This window comes from Melopsittacus undulatus, chromosome 2 (genome assembly GCF_012275295.1).
Source record: "Melopsittacus undulatus isolate bMelUnd1 chromosome 2, bMelUnd1.mat.Z, whole genome shotgun sequence".
In the NCBI taxonomy this organism is placed as follows: domain Eukaryota; kingdom Metazoa; phylum Chordata; class Aves; order Psittaciformes; family Psittaculidae; genus Melopsittacus; species Melopsittacus undulatus.
In genome coordinates, this window is record NC_047528.1 from 18,605,747 (window position 1) to 18,620,570 (window position 14,824).

Genomic DNA, 14,824 nt, shown 5'->3' on the forward strand with positions numbered 1-14,824 from the left:
AATTTTTCTCCGGTTTTGAAATAGGATATAATTTGAAGGCAATAACCCTAACCCCTAACTCTAACCTGTAAAGTTCTCCTGCATGGATGAGTGGCTTAGCTCCCTAGTGATTTTTACCACAATAATAAACACATGTTTTGAGCTAATATGTTGTTGTGTGTTAGCAGAGCTCGAGTGTAGTTTTTAAAATCTCATTCAGTTCTGTCTTTAGTTAACTTAAAATAGTGGGAAGTATAGATTCTTACAGAATTTACAGATGTTTCCTAAGAATTATAACATCAAAGAAACACCTACATGGCCACATCAACACTGACACTTGCAATTGACCTGAGTATTTGACATAAATCCTAAGAGCTGCTAAACACCTGTGCTAGAGGGCAAGTTAGCTTAACCCTAAAAAAATGCTGACTATTAGGACATGAAGCTGTGCAATGTATACACTACTTACTCATGTCCTGGCATGCCCTTACCCAGTTCAAAGCACCTGGTACCTTTAATTTTTTTTATTTATTTACTTTTCCTTGTCATAGTCAGCATCAAGTCTGAAAGCAGAGATGGCAGTGATTCTGTGGAAGGCTTCTGGGGAGCATCAAGAAGGAAATGCATTTGTCTGCAGTGTAGATGCTAAGTTAAGATGTAGGCAGAAAAGAACAATTTATAAAACTCATGCTGGAAAAAGGTTACTTTCAAGGGTAATCTTAAATGCCATTGTAAACAAAACTCATGCATTCTGTTGTGAAAGAGCTCAAACATGTTCGTTTATTCTTTAATGCTTTATAAATATTCTGTTCCATTCCATGTTGTTAAATACAGGAAATTACCTACTGAAAAGCTTCAGTGTGAAAATTTAAAATGCCATTTTAAGTATTACTTTTCTATTTTAAACTTGTATATGCTCCTTTTCCACATTAAGGTTGTGAGTACCAAATTATAGGTAATATAACCTATTTGCTCATCTCAAGACCTTATTGTCACACTTTCACTGTCTATTAATCTTCCTCTATTTTTCCTTCAGTGATTGTGCTGTACCATGTGAATATGATATGCTAGATGAATGTGATATGAAGTGCAGCTGTGATATGATATGCAGCATTAAATATAGAAATACTGCTTCAAGAAAACCCATCCACTTCAAATGTAGTTGCATGCTTCAAGCAGCTGATTGGGAAGCTGTTAATGCTCATAACTTTTCAGCTAGTGTCACATTAACAGAGGCCATATTCACTCTCTGCCACTCAGATTTAGGGCAGGATTGGAAACAAAGCTGACATAAATGGACTTCTGAATTAAACATTCTGCTGGCTTTCCTGTCCAAATGCCGAATTTCAAGATAGACTGCTTTTCTGGGAACAAAGAGATAAGTGTGTTAGAACATATCTTTTTATAGCTAAGTAATGGAGACAGAGTAATGCAATTATACTGCGGACAGTAACTGTCTTTTCATTCCATAATTTGAAGGAAACATGTAGAGTCCTTTTCAGTCTAATAGACTGAATTCATGACTCACCCACAAAGAGATGTGCTTGTACTTACTTCCAACTGGTAGGAAGAATTACAATAACAAAACAGAAATTTCAAAAATTAAGCTTTCCTGGGTTTAAAATAAGATTACATACTTTTTAATTCTTTTCCTGGATTTCTTATATCTAAATGAGATACCTAGTTTCATTTACAAAATATAAGACTGCAGGACCAGCAGAGACCTACACACAGGCTCTCGCACATAATAAAATTCTGACAGATATCCCAATGACATGCTTATAGTCAACAGGAAGATATGGATATGTCCAGGAAATAGCCTATGCAGAAAAACAGCACTGAGGAGGTACCTCATTAGAATTAGCAAATTATCATTAATAAGAACAGAAATATGTCTGGACTCCTACTTTTCCCAGCAATTCAGTTGCCTCACACAGTCAAGTGCCTACACATCTTCCAGGTGCAGAGAATTTATCTGCCACCTCTAACTGAATCACAACAACGTTTTAATGGAAAATGGGTACCTTGCTTTCCAAACGAAGGAATTTAAATAGAATTATGGAAGCTCATACTCAGATACATATCTTGTAACCCAAAATGTTGGTGGATAAACTGTAACAGTAATTAATGGAACTAGCAGATGTAGAGAGAGACATTTATAGAAATTTCTGAAAGCCAGCTTCTCCACAGGTTCCATGTTAATTACTGGAAGTAGCCTCTTGTATTCTTGAGAGCTTCATGCCAGCACACATACCGTTTTATATCCTGTTATCAAATAACAATCTCGATGTGAAAACTAGTGTCTCAGTTTAGACATTTTTCCAGTTTGATGCTAACATAGTTTTATAATAATATATAGCACTTTAAAATATTATTTGGCATATTATTTTATTCCTTCTATATTTTATATCCTTGAAAGTTTTGTCATTTTGATACTGTTGACTTCTTGTGATACACATGGCTAAGGGAAAACAATGACTGAGTGAAATTCTTTAAATCTCAGAACTCTTTCTGAGCTGAGCATTCACACATTTCCCAAACTTAGGGAAATGTGGTTACAAAAGTGACATCTTTCCATTTTTTAACTAACTGCATACAATGCATAATTAATATAATGCTCATGAATGAGTACTAGCTTTGTTCTCATATTTACTGCATATGGATGTCTGACAGCCAGAAACTGTTTCTTCTGAGCACAAATCCTGTGAGAATTAACTCTTAGTACAGTCAGTTTGTGGCATTTTGCCAATTCTTCAACTGAGGGTTTATATCCAAGTTCAAAAGTGACCCACAGCTTTCCACCCTTCTTGGATCTCAATAGCACTATAGCAGGAATAATGTCACTCCTCCAGAAAATCAGCTTTTGTTAGAGTATCATTATAAATACATATATAAGATGATATCCAAATGTGGGTGTATTCTGAAAAGACTTCAGTAATTCCCAGAAAAGCAGATGTTTTTTTAAACAAACATATAATATTGGCATTCACTGAAACTTGAAATATATAATTTGAGAAGCATTGCTTCATATTTTAATAAAATGCCTATGTTCAGTGCTTAAAAGCATAAAAATATATATTTCCTAGCTTGTGAAGTATGTGTTATAGAATATTGATAATTTGTGGGCATAATTATGTGTCTTCTAAGTATTTGGTTAAGGTGAATTACTGTATTGATGGATTGCTGGTAGAACTTCCTATCTGTATATTCAGAATAAATATGTCCCCTTTAATTTTTATTTCTGTTATGTGGTATCAAATAACTCTGTTTTCTTATGGCTTCTACTTTACTGTGATTCTTTTTGAAGGCTTACTTTTATCCTTTCCATTTCCCACTGATAATATGATTTCCTTTTGCACTTGAGGTATTTGCTAGGGTTAAACTGTGCAAAAACAATGGCTGGAAACTGAAGTTGTGGGGGTATATGGTTGCGTGAGTAGTAATTATGAAGGAAATCCAGTAAGAGATGTATAGAAGCAACCAGGGTAAAAAAACATTTGCTAAATCATTGCTTAATCATAGTTGTAATACTGATGCTTACATGCTAATTGCCTAAAAATACCATCTGACTAATTGGAGTACAGTGATTTTTATTTGTACTCATTATGCAAATCAAAAGCCCAGTCCGTCAGAGGAGAATGAGTTATGTAATGGAGAAGTAAGTCGACAGTTATGATTCAGTATTTGTAAATTATCTCTGCTCCCTCACTGGTGAGATATTTCTGCTGCAATGTAATTTTATGAGCCCTGGCATTAATTTGCTAGATATAAATTTATATTCATATACTTTATTTCATTCAGGTTAACTAAGAATACCATCAAATATTTCATTTGCAAGCTTATAAATTTCTTTCCATTCATCTGATGGACTCAAGTCTGTAAAAAGACATCATCTATAATGATCAGATGATACAGGATATCATATTTATTACATTTTCAGAAGCATTTCTGACTGGGGTATCTCAGAATACCTTATTAGCAAAGGCTTGGGTACTACTTCACTTACAGCCTTCTTTTAAGCAGTGAGTTTGTTTGAATATATTAATCCTAAAGTGAAAAGCATTTTCCAAGTACAATATGCTTTCTCTGTGTTGTGTTACTGTCTATTTGTGTGCACCTATATTGTTGCAAAATCTTGTTCAGTGCAATTTAGTTTGCAAACCATAGTGCTTCACCTGCGGGGCATATATATCATTTTACATATGGACCATATGACCATAGGAAACCTCTGCAGATTAGATCATCCTGCCTTCTTTAATTCTGAATCTGAAGTCTGTCCTGCTCTCACAGAGGTTTCACTCCTGAGGTAGGAGGGACATTGGGTGACCAGTGGGAACAGGACTCAGGTCTCCTAGTGAGCCTTTTTCCACATGGATGCGTTGGCAGTCAGAGCTGCTCTCCTGAATTCTTATAACACATTTCTTGTTTCAAAGGACTGCTGGCCTTTGAAACCAGTAAGTGATAGATAGATACCTCAGGAGGAGAGGAAATCCATGCACTGATATTAGTGGCCTTTATGCAAGGTAAGGTCTCCCTGAGAATACATGCAGGTTTCTGCTTGCTGTCAGAATGGACTTTCAGTTTAAGACAGATAGCGGCTGATACTCTTTCTAAAGCCTCAGGTTTTCAGAGATGTCTTAGCACATTAAGATCAATAGGAGTCATTTTTGCTGCTTGTATGGGACAGTCTTGTGTGGGACATTCATATATCTGCAGTGCAGAGACCAAAGTTTTAATGATTTTCTACACCAATACTGTTAAACTGGGTATCTGACAATGTCAGTCTGCTCAGTGAGGTTGCCAGGGGAACTTGTCATCAGTGATTACACCATACTCCACCAGAGAGCAAGCTACCGTGAAAACTTCGTTAGTGATTGTCACAGTTACAGACAACTTGCAGATGACCACCTGTAGCAATATCTGTAAGTCTGTAATTGTGCTGTCACTGGTCTAAGATTTAACATTGAGCTGGGTAGAGTATCGCTTACATTATGTTTCACCTCATACCTCTCTGCACCTATATCAGACAGGAAACAGGAGTCACCTACCATGAGGATGTGCATGTGTTAAACACCGGAAGAAGAAAGGGAAGCATTTCCTGATAACAGTAATTCTTCCAAGATATATTGTACATATGCACTGTTGCTACTCTCACTCTTTCCCCCCTGCTTGTGTGTGCAGTTGCAATACTTCAGTTGTGAGGAATCTGATGAGAGTGTGGCCCATTCAGACACTGTACTAATGAATCACAAGAGGGGAAGGGTATAACCCAATTGTCAGCCAAGCCCTCTTCACTTGAGTGTTTCTTTTAATGCAGAACAAGTGGAAACTATGAGCAGCATGTACTGATCAATTTGAGTTACTTGATTTTTTCTATGCTTCTGCATACTAAAGAAAAAATTGGTTGAGATATATAAAAAAAGGCGTGGCAAATTTAAACAAGGAAGATAATTTTATTAAAATACACATAATTAAAATAGTAACCTGTTTTTTTACAACAGTGATGCAAATAGTGTTATGAGAGTAAAATTTTATAATACAAGAAGTTATTATTTGGTACCATTAAAGTCGTTTGAAAAAGATAGCCATGCTTGGAACATCTGTAATGTGCCAGATTCAATCACATTCAGTGGGGCCTTGGCCATTTTTAATTACCTGGGGAGTCAGCACATCATAAAATCCTAAAATTGAGGTCATCACAGAGACCTCTTTTGAATTAGCTCTGCTTACCACTCTTTATCACAACTGTCAGTCTTGAGAGAAGCTTCTATTTTAATCACATATCAGTTCTGATCTTTAGTCTTCCTTCCTCCAGGAGCTCTGCATTGAGTGACAGTGGACAAACAGGCAAAAATCCCGCAATATTTAAGATGGATGGAGAACTAGTAAATACGTAACTACACCGTAATAATCATATCTTCTGTGTGTTTAATAGGTTATAGAAGTTTTAAATTAACTTTTATAGTCTTCTGAAAATACTGTTAAAACTGGGCACTGGTTTGTTCTCTAAGAGAACATGTAAGTGCATTTGTCTTAGTGCTTTGAATATTTCTTTTACATTGCTTACATGAACTAAGTTCTGTTAACCAAAACCTTGGGAACTGGAAACATCTGTTTTTCAAATATGGCTTTGTAATTGTGCTTGTGCACAGAGATCACCCGTAAGCCATAAGCCATGTTAGTGCCTGCTGTGCATATGCTGAACAATTCCCTTGAATCCAGAATCTCTTAACTGAGTTTTACTGTCATCTGTTCCCACTCAGATTTAGAACATAAATACAGAACGAATTTGGAACACAGACTATCTCAAGAAATAAAAAGAAATTATGAGAAATTTTTAAATTTAAAGGAAAATATGCTGAAGAACATACTAGCTGACATCTTCAAGAGCAGCAAATACTCCCAGCATTTAAGACTGCCACCCAAAAGGAATAGAATGCCTCAGGGATTTGCCCTTTGTCCTTTATCACTTTTAAAATAAAACAAAATAAGCTGGAAAAAAAAACAAATTTCTTTAAAAATCGGCCACACTTTCTATACATATGGAGTAGGGTTTAAAGATAAAAATCCCCTCATCTGTATCTGCCTAACACTTTGGCTGATCCTAAATGAATTATTCACTGTTTGTGCATGTGATTTAGCTGATAATTCAGCACACACTTGGTTTTACCATTTTGCTCTTAAGTATTCAGTCTGAATTCTTACATCAGAGTCCAGGCTTAGAGGATCATCTCAGATGTTCATCCAGATTTAGAATTCCCCTCTCTTCACGCAGAAGCACTCATTCGTTCATTCATTCATTCATTCATTCATTCACTCATTCATTCGTTCGTTCACTGAAGTGTGAAGGGATCCTCCCACAGGCCACCCACACAGATGCATTTTCAGAGAGACTGATGCACATGGAGCATGGCCCCCGGGGTTTACAGCTGCACAGGCAGATAGTTCACATGGAATTGATTCAACTCATTTAGACATCTAGTGCAGCTATCTGCCTCAAATCTCATCACCTCTTGGTGGAAGGCAACAAGCACCATTAGGGTGTATTACATTTTTATCCTAACAAAGACATTGAAACTACATAAGACTAATTATGCCCTAGCAGTGCCTATTTCTTTCTGTTCATTTGGAAGGGTGCACAGGGGATCATCTATATTCCTTGCTATAGGCAACTATGTTTTTTCAGGGGACAGCACATTTTGAGGTTTTCCTGTGTGATTGGAGACAAAATGATAGACCTTCCAAAATGGTATTTTCATTAATGCATTTAAGCAATAAGCATAAGAGAGTCAAGAAACAAGTGACTTTTAAAACCAAATTATAACAAATTGCTCCATTATTTTATGGTCTCTAAATTGCAACACAGTGCTATTGAAGATTTTTATAAAAGCTTCAGAATTACTAGAAAAATGAGGTGCTTTATGTGCAGCTGCTTCATTCAGCCAAGTAATTTTTCTTTAATGCAGTTCCTATGTACATTTGCCTCTAAACAGACGTTCTCACAGTATGTTGCCCTGAATTCAATTGTACCCTATTTATTTTCTCCTGATATTATCAGACAACTTTTCTGTATTTTCACAAGGTGGTGGTGATCATCTTATTTATTACTAGCACAAAAACTTTATTGCGGAGAGGTGTTAGCCTTGGCATACTTAAGTGGAAAGTATAGTTCTTGTATCTTGTGCTGCTATAAGTTTTCCTGTAAATTTATCTGCAGCAAAGTAGCCAGATGCACTTCAAAGTAACTGCAAAAAAATTCTCTTTTAATTTTAAATAATTATTTAATTTTGATGCACTAGAAACATGCTAGTTTGCATATTACATTTTACTGCAAAAAAAACAATACACTAACTTGGGATTCAGTAGAAGGGACCTGTAGATAAAATAGTTATCTACCCAGTCGATACTACAGTATTTGTAGATAAAATAGAGTATGCATCCTTATGCAAGCAAATCCCAAGAGCAGTAACCCTTGGAAAATGTTTTTTTTTTTAACTAAGCTGCAATAACATTTGACTACTAATAGATTTGACAGGGGAAAATGGATGCTGGTTTTCAGTCAGTTTTTTCATTATAGTTCATTTATCGAAGAGAACAGAAGAAATACAGGAGCCAGCATCATCCTAGGAAGCGATTATTGCACCTTTAAGGGAAGAAATTCAGTATGTGTTATGCAAAATAGTGCATTTTTGAAAGAAAATCAGCTAACAATCGAAAATTTACAGTAGTTATGTCAAATCAGAATTTTGTGCCAAGGCTTAACTGCTGTGTTTCTGTTACCGTGCAAAAATTGATCAGGGAAGATTCACTGGGGCATTAGTATTTAGTATTTTTTGATATTCAGTAAGAGCTATCGGAGTTTATTGTTGAATAATAATAATTCCATGTCCTTAAGAGACATGTGATTGTTGGAACATGGTGTGAAACTCATCTTTCCTGTTTGTAAGAAGATGTAATTTAGGAGTCATTCCAAAGAAAATGATTTTACAAAACAAAACAGAAATGAGGCATATATTGAGACTGAGAGCTCAATCGTGTTGTTTTGTCCTTCTTTGCCTTTGGACCTGCTGGCAAACAACCAAAAGCCACAAGGCAGAACACCAAGGTCCACAGCTTTGGGTAATCATGTTCTTCTTGCCACATCCTGGTCACCGTCCCCACTTTCCTGACCTCAAAACAGCAAGCTGCTGGGAGATAAGTGACTATGGGTGAGAATTGGCAGCTGGCATTAGTGTGTACCTGCTCCTCACTATCTACAACTCCACCTTAGTTTTGCTCAGCTCATGTCAACAGAAGTCCAGCTTCCTCATAAAGAGAGAAAATGGTTTGAAATTCTGTATACTGGACCATAAATAAATGCTGAGAACTTTTTTTCTGTGTAACTAATCCATGCTTTGTATATGGTTTGCTTTTTTACAATGTCTAGCCGCATTGCCAGTGAATTAAACTGCTTTCAGACTAATCAAAAAGCCAATATACTCCTATCGCCTTTTAAAGGTTAACATGCATTCAAAACGCAGGGCTGAAAGCAGACACCTACAGAGAACCAAGTCCAATTAAGCCCACTGAATCCTTTCAGGTTGCTTTTTTGACTTTTGACTAACATTAGTTCCATGACAGGTTAAAGATCCTTCTTTTCTCTCTTTTGCCTTGTGGGTTGGGGTTTTTTTATCTTATTTCCTACCTTTTCTATTATTGCTCTGCTCCACAACTTCCAATCACTGCCTAATTCAATTTCTGTTCCCCTTTCACCTGTTCAAAGTCAGACTTGAACCCAAGGGCAGGCATTCATGTCAAGACTCCTTTCTGCACATCAGAGACATTATGAGGGTTTCTTCCTTAACAATGTGAAAAGGTGTTTTGGTTATCTGCCAACAGCATCTGATGCTCTATGCCCCATTTTCGCAGCCTGTACCCTAAGCAACCTAAGTGCTTCTGTATTTTTATAGACTGTAATAAGACCTGTAACCATTGCTCTCCTAACTCTTCTTGTTTCTCTCAAGAAACCTGAACATTATAAGTCTGTTGGACCTGATAAGATGCATCCCAGAGTCTTGAAGGAATTGGCTGATGTAGTTGCCAAGTGACTCCATGATAATTGAAAAGTCATGGCAGTCAGGTGAAGTCTCTTTTGACTGGGAAAAGGGAAACATTGCACCTATTATTGAAAAAGGTAGAGAGGAGGACCCTGGAAACTACCAACCTGTCAGCATCTGTGCCTGGGAAGATTGCGAAACAGGTTTTCCTGTTTCTGTGTTAAGGCACATGCAGGACAGGGAGGTGGTTCGAGACAGCCAGTATGGCTTCACCAATGGCAAGTCCTGTCTGACCAATGAGTTGCATTTTCTATCTATCTCTCCTCTTTTTACTTCATATTCTGCAATCTTTTCTCTTTCCCATGCACCTATCAATGCCTAGGAACAAGTGTGAAGCAACATCTTCAGTCCTACAAAGACCAACTGCCAGAAAGAAAGGGGTGTGGGGTCTTTCACCATCTTCTGCCCCTTCATATGACTTCTTAACTCAAACCTTTATACATACATATGTATTTATTTGGCACTTTTGTGTGGATCCTTTTATTTTAATTGTACTAAAAGCACCATGGGAAGAAGACTGAGTATATTACAGAAGTGGAAGTGATTAATTTGTATATTTTATGAACTCTCATAAGTATCAATACTGGAAAGATTTGTGAAAGACTTTTAATGAAAAGTCTTTATGAACTAACCAGCATTTAGGTTCTGCCTGGACCCACCTAGTGTTCCTTGAGTGATTAAAAGAGCTTCACAAAAGAAAAAATACCCACCATATATGTGACACTAGACCAGTATCTTATTACGGAACTAAACTAACAGAAATAATCTGATATAATGAAAAATAAATCAAGTCCAGTATATTTGATATTTTATTTTCTTTTACGTACAGGGACCCTTTTTTAATTAAGGCTGAGTGAGGGCTAAAATACATAGGTGTTTCTCCTTTACTGATACAAGAACGTATTTAACTCTAATAATTAAGACACTATACACTGATAAATTCTTTACCATACCTTAATACTTTAGTGGCATTTCAAATTTCATACAGTCTTCTCTGCATGGTAAAATTGATTATGCTATTTTAACCAAAAAGCAAGGAAAAAATGTTTGCTGTATATATGTATGGGCACACCAGTTATTGGGTGTGCCACAGTTCTAGAGGCAGTGCCCACCTACCAGTGCCGTCCACTTACAGTAATGCTAGTCTTCCTTTGGTAGGTGCTGGAAGGAATGCACACATGTGGGGAATTTTCATCTCAAGTCTGACAAAGGAATTCTGTCCTCATTGAGTTTAGGAGAGATGCTGACTCATAAGATGGAAGGGACAAAAAGTGGCCAGAAGGAACAAGATCAAGCTGGTTCCTCTGTCATGCTTTAGTAATCAAGTAACCCCACACTGTGGTAGGAAACTTGGGCTCCAGAAAACTGTAGTACTTTTTTTTGCAGCATTAAAACACAGCTTTCTAATGTATTGTGGTACTTACAATATCGGAAAGGTATCCTTCCATCTCCTGCCAGAACAGGATGAAAGAAGAGATCAATATTCCTGCAGGATGCACAGGCACTGTTGGCTGCTGTGTTACCACAACTGCAGCAGGCTGTCACTCCCCTCACAATCTCCCTAAACAACCAGCTGAGCAACTTCTGGTGATCCGCTATCTCCACAAGTTAGCACCACTATTATAAGAAAAGTTGGGAATCTCCAGGCCTTTAAGTTGTTAGGATGGTTTCAGATGCAGAGCCTGGGTGCTGTCCAGGTTTCCTCAAAAGACTTTCACACAGTCCTTCATTAATTATTCTGCACACCTCAGCACCATATTTCCTCAGTAGCCAGCCACGACAGCATAGTCAACTTCTGTAACTCTCTTACCAACAAATAAGAAGACAGTGATAAAAATATTACCCTCCTTGCAACTGGTTGCTTTAGTTGCAATGGACTACGGGAGGACCAATATCAAGCAGATGACAGAGTTATGAAATATCATCAGGACCTGATATTCCCCCACTTTTCCCTGCCTTTCATTAGCCAACACTGTGCAGTTCCCCTGTGCTTTGCCAACAAAGCTCCAGCTGGCTACAGGGATTGAGATGAAGGAGAGCAAGGCAAAATACCTATACTGCAAATGGGCCTAGGTGTACTTTGCATTGCTCCACATTCCGTGGATATGTCTACATGAGTGTCTTAATTCAAATTAGGAACGTGCTTTTGGGAGAAACCCCCCAACTGCCTGAGCTCCGCACATCTTGGTTCTCACTGGGGAACTGTTTGGGACAGATAAGCAGGGTGACATTTGGATGAAATTAATCTGAAGGCTATGTTCTCCTGGAGAACACTCAATGTGCTCCAACCTTTCTGGGCGTGCAGTCTTCAGGGTCAGGCATCAGCTAGTACAGAGCACTCTTCTGGGCAGATATAATGGGGGTGTCAGGTCTTTGGCATCAAATGTTGTGCCATCCCAATCAATTCCTCTTGCACCACACCACTTGCTGACTGACCCCTGGCAGCTGCCACAGTACCTAGAAGCTATTTGTAAGTACAGAATCCATCTTCCCAAATGAGATACAGGCTGTGACAGATGTCTCATTTAGGACAGCACATTACATAGATTAATTCATCTAGATGATAAAGATCCTCACTCCATTTTGTTAAATATAATTTATGTGCCTGCAATTAAAAAAAAAAAGTGACTGGTAGCAATATCTTCCTTCATCATTCTACTGCCCGAATTCAAACAAACACTATATAATGGCCAAAACCTCTAAGACAATCAATTTTTGTCCTCTCAGTCTCCAAGCACCCTCTAGCATTTGCAAGCAAGACAAATTCTTTTGCCAAGACTTTTGAGGGATGCATATCAATGTTTTGCTCAGCCCAGCATGCTCTCTTTCTCCTTTTATTACTTAGGGAATAGATTCTGAAACATTCTCATCAGCCATTATGTGCACACAGTCATGTATTTTCTGACTGATTGAGCAAATCATTCTTCCCATCATCTGTTTAAAGTAGATCCATTGGTCACTGATTTTAAGAAAAGCCCATTTTGCTTTATAAATGTCTATTTAAAACACCATCACTGTTAATTATTGCAGTGGTATATTCATATCTTTCCAAGACACTCTGAGCTCATACAAGTATCTCCTTCACGCAGTTCTTCTGCTATGGTAGTTCTGTGGTCTCTAGACCCTTAAGCATACAAGAGAAGTACAAACCTGCCCACCAGTGACAGACTGGAAGTGCCTCAGGGCCATTTAGGCAACTTTAAGGATTTTAGGCAACTTTAAGGTCAGTATCTAAGGGACTGAGGAAGTCACGTGTCTTCAGGATCCATTGGGAACTGAGAAGGGACATTCAAAGTCAAGGTTCAACTCGATCACCTCATTTCTATGCTAGGTGCCTGTTTCCCTTTTAGTACATCTGCACTGGAGACACTGAAGCTTTGAATGCATTATGAAGAAATGCATTGTTAGTGTCACTGAATATTGCCTTTGCTAAATCTCACACATTGTACTTCCAGAAAGTGTTAAAATCACTGCTTAAGTTTCACTGTAGTTTCCATCTCCAGGAAGCTCCAGTGCTTTACTCAATTAAGTAAATCCACTCATAGTTAATCTAGAAATAGGACACATATAAACAGCAGAAATATAGGATTGTGATTAATATAGCAAACCTAATCCTGATATGTAATTTAAATTGTATGTAGGTCATATCATAAATCTGTGTTTCTGAAGTCTGTAGGCTTCTTGCCAGCATTAATTTTTGTAGAAAGTAAAAAATATTTCTCCAGTATTTGATTTAAAAATAAAAATTTATGCCTACATACTGATTACTTACATAGGTGAATTACTTTGGGGGGGGGGGAAAAAAAGCTATTCGACTGTTTATAGCCTTTTTGCTAAGACAAACTACAACAACAGTCAGCTACCTTGACACAAACTTATAAAATCTATTAAATTTTAAATATTGACAATACAGACTTTGATTATTCATTACACAATGATTACAAATGTGCATCAAAAAATATTCCCATGAAGCCGACCTGTGTAAATCACTCAAGGAAAGACTGATTTCCAATTTCATAAAAGTGTAAATATGAAGAAAAAAGTCATAGAAAAGTTGTTAAATCACAAACACTGCTTAATAAATATTACTAACACTGTATCAGGTATCTGATGCAGAACAGACTCATACTTGTGTTGTTGTACTCAGCATGAACATTACTGAACTTTGTGCCATCTCCAGGTCATGGGATCAAACTATTTTATGGATACAGTCCCAATATGGAGCCATGATGCAGTCATCCATTGCTAGGAATTTAAGTTATCAATCCAAAGTTTAAGCTAATTGAAAGTGACTAACGCAGGAGATGCTGGGGAGAGGCAAATCATAGAATCATTGAAAGGTTTGGGTTAGAAGGAACCTTTGAAGATCAAAGATAGAATCTTCCGCTGCCTCTGGCCAGCAGTGATAAGCCAATATTGCCTGAGTTGTTTTCAGATTTGGGGATAAAAAATGAATTTTCAGAGGCTGTGCTCAAATATCATGGGTTTAGGTTTTAAGATAGCAGCTGTATTTGCTTCCTCAGAATTCTAAGATAAAACTGAAGTTTTTCACAAGCACAACTGACTTTTAAATTCTAGTTTTAATGAAATAACTGCTAAAAGGGAAGAATTGAAGCAGTCTGAGTGAATGAAATCCATGAGAGCTACAGCAGGACTGTGTGTAAAAGCATTTCATTCCTTTAGCATGTGATTGATTGGCAGTCAATGTCTACACTCAGTACCTGATGCACACCTAGTAAAGGACCTGCTGGGCCACAGTCCTCCACTCCTCCAGCTTGGCAGCTGTTGAGCACGCATGGACCCAACACAGTGTCTGCTGGGAGTGCGTGCACATGTATGTTCATGCATATAAACATGACCAGCCCCATGTTTCCAGAAGACAGGGCAGGTGAGCACATGCAGACCTGGAGGAGGGACGCATGTCTGAGTCCTGCATTGTGGACAAAGCCCACATCACTCTCTGTCTGTCCAGGGAACGTACAGAATAGGGAAGGTAACATGGATGTAAAGTAAACTGGGACCACTGGTTAATTTTTGCTAGCCTTAATATTCACCTGTTTAGTACTGGCTGATAGTATAAAATTCAGGATGTTGTCATCAGGAACAAAACCCAGTAGGTGTCAACTCTGGTCTTGCAGTGTTCCCCATGTCTCCTGAGGAAGCAGTTCTAGGTGGTGGTCAAAAGAAGAAATATAATCGCTAGCTTGTTGCTGAGCTTGGGCTTTTTCTTTTCATCTCATGCTTTTTAA

The 14,824-nt window shown here is 37.7% G+C and overlaps 1 protein-coding gene across 4 annotated transcripts in view; it reads left to right on the top strand.

Moving 5' to 3' along the window:
* SGCG (sarcoglycan gamma) overlaps positions 1 to 14,824 on the top strand; it is a 121,711-nt gene that overhangs the window by 100,901 nt on the left and 5,986 nt on the right. The gene's annotated exons all lie outside the window — the stretch shown is intronic.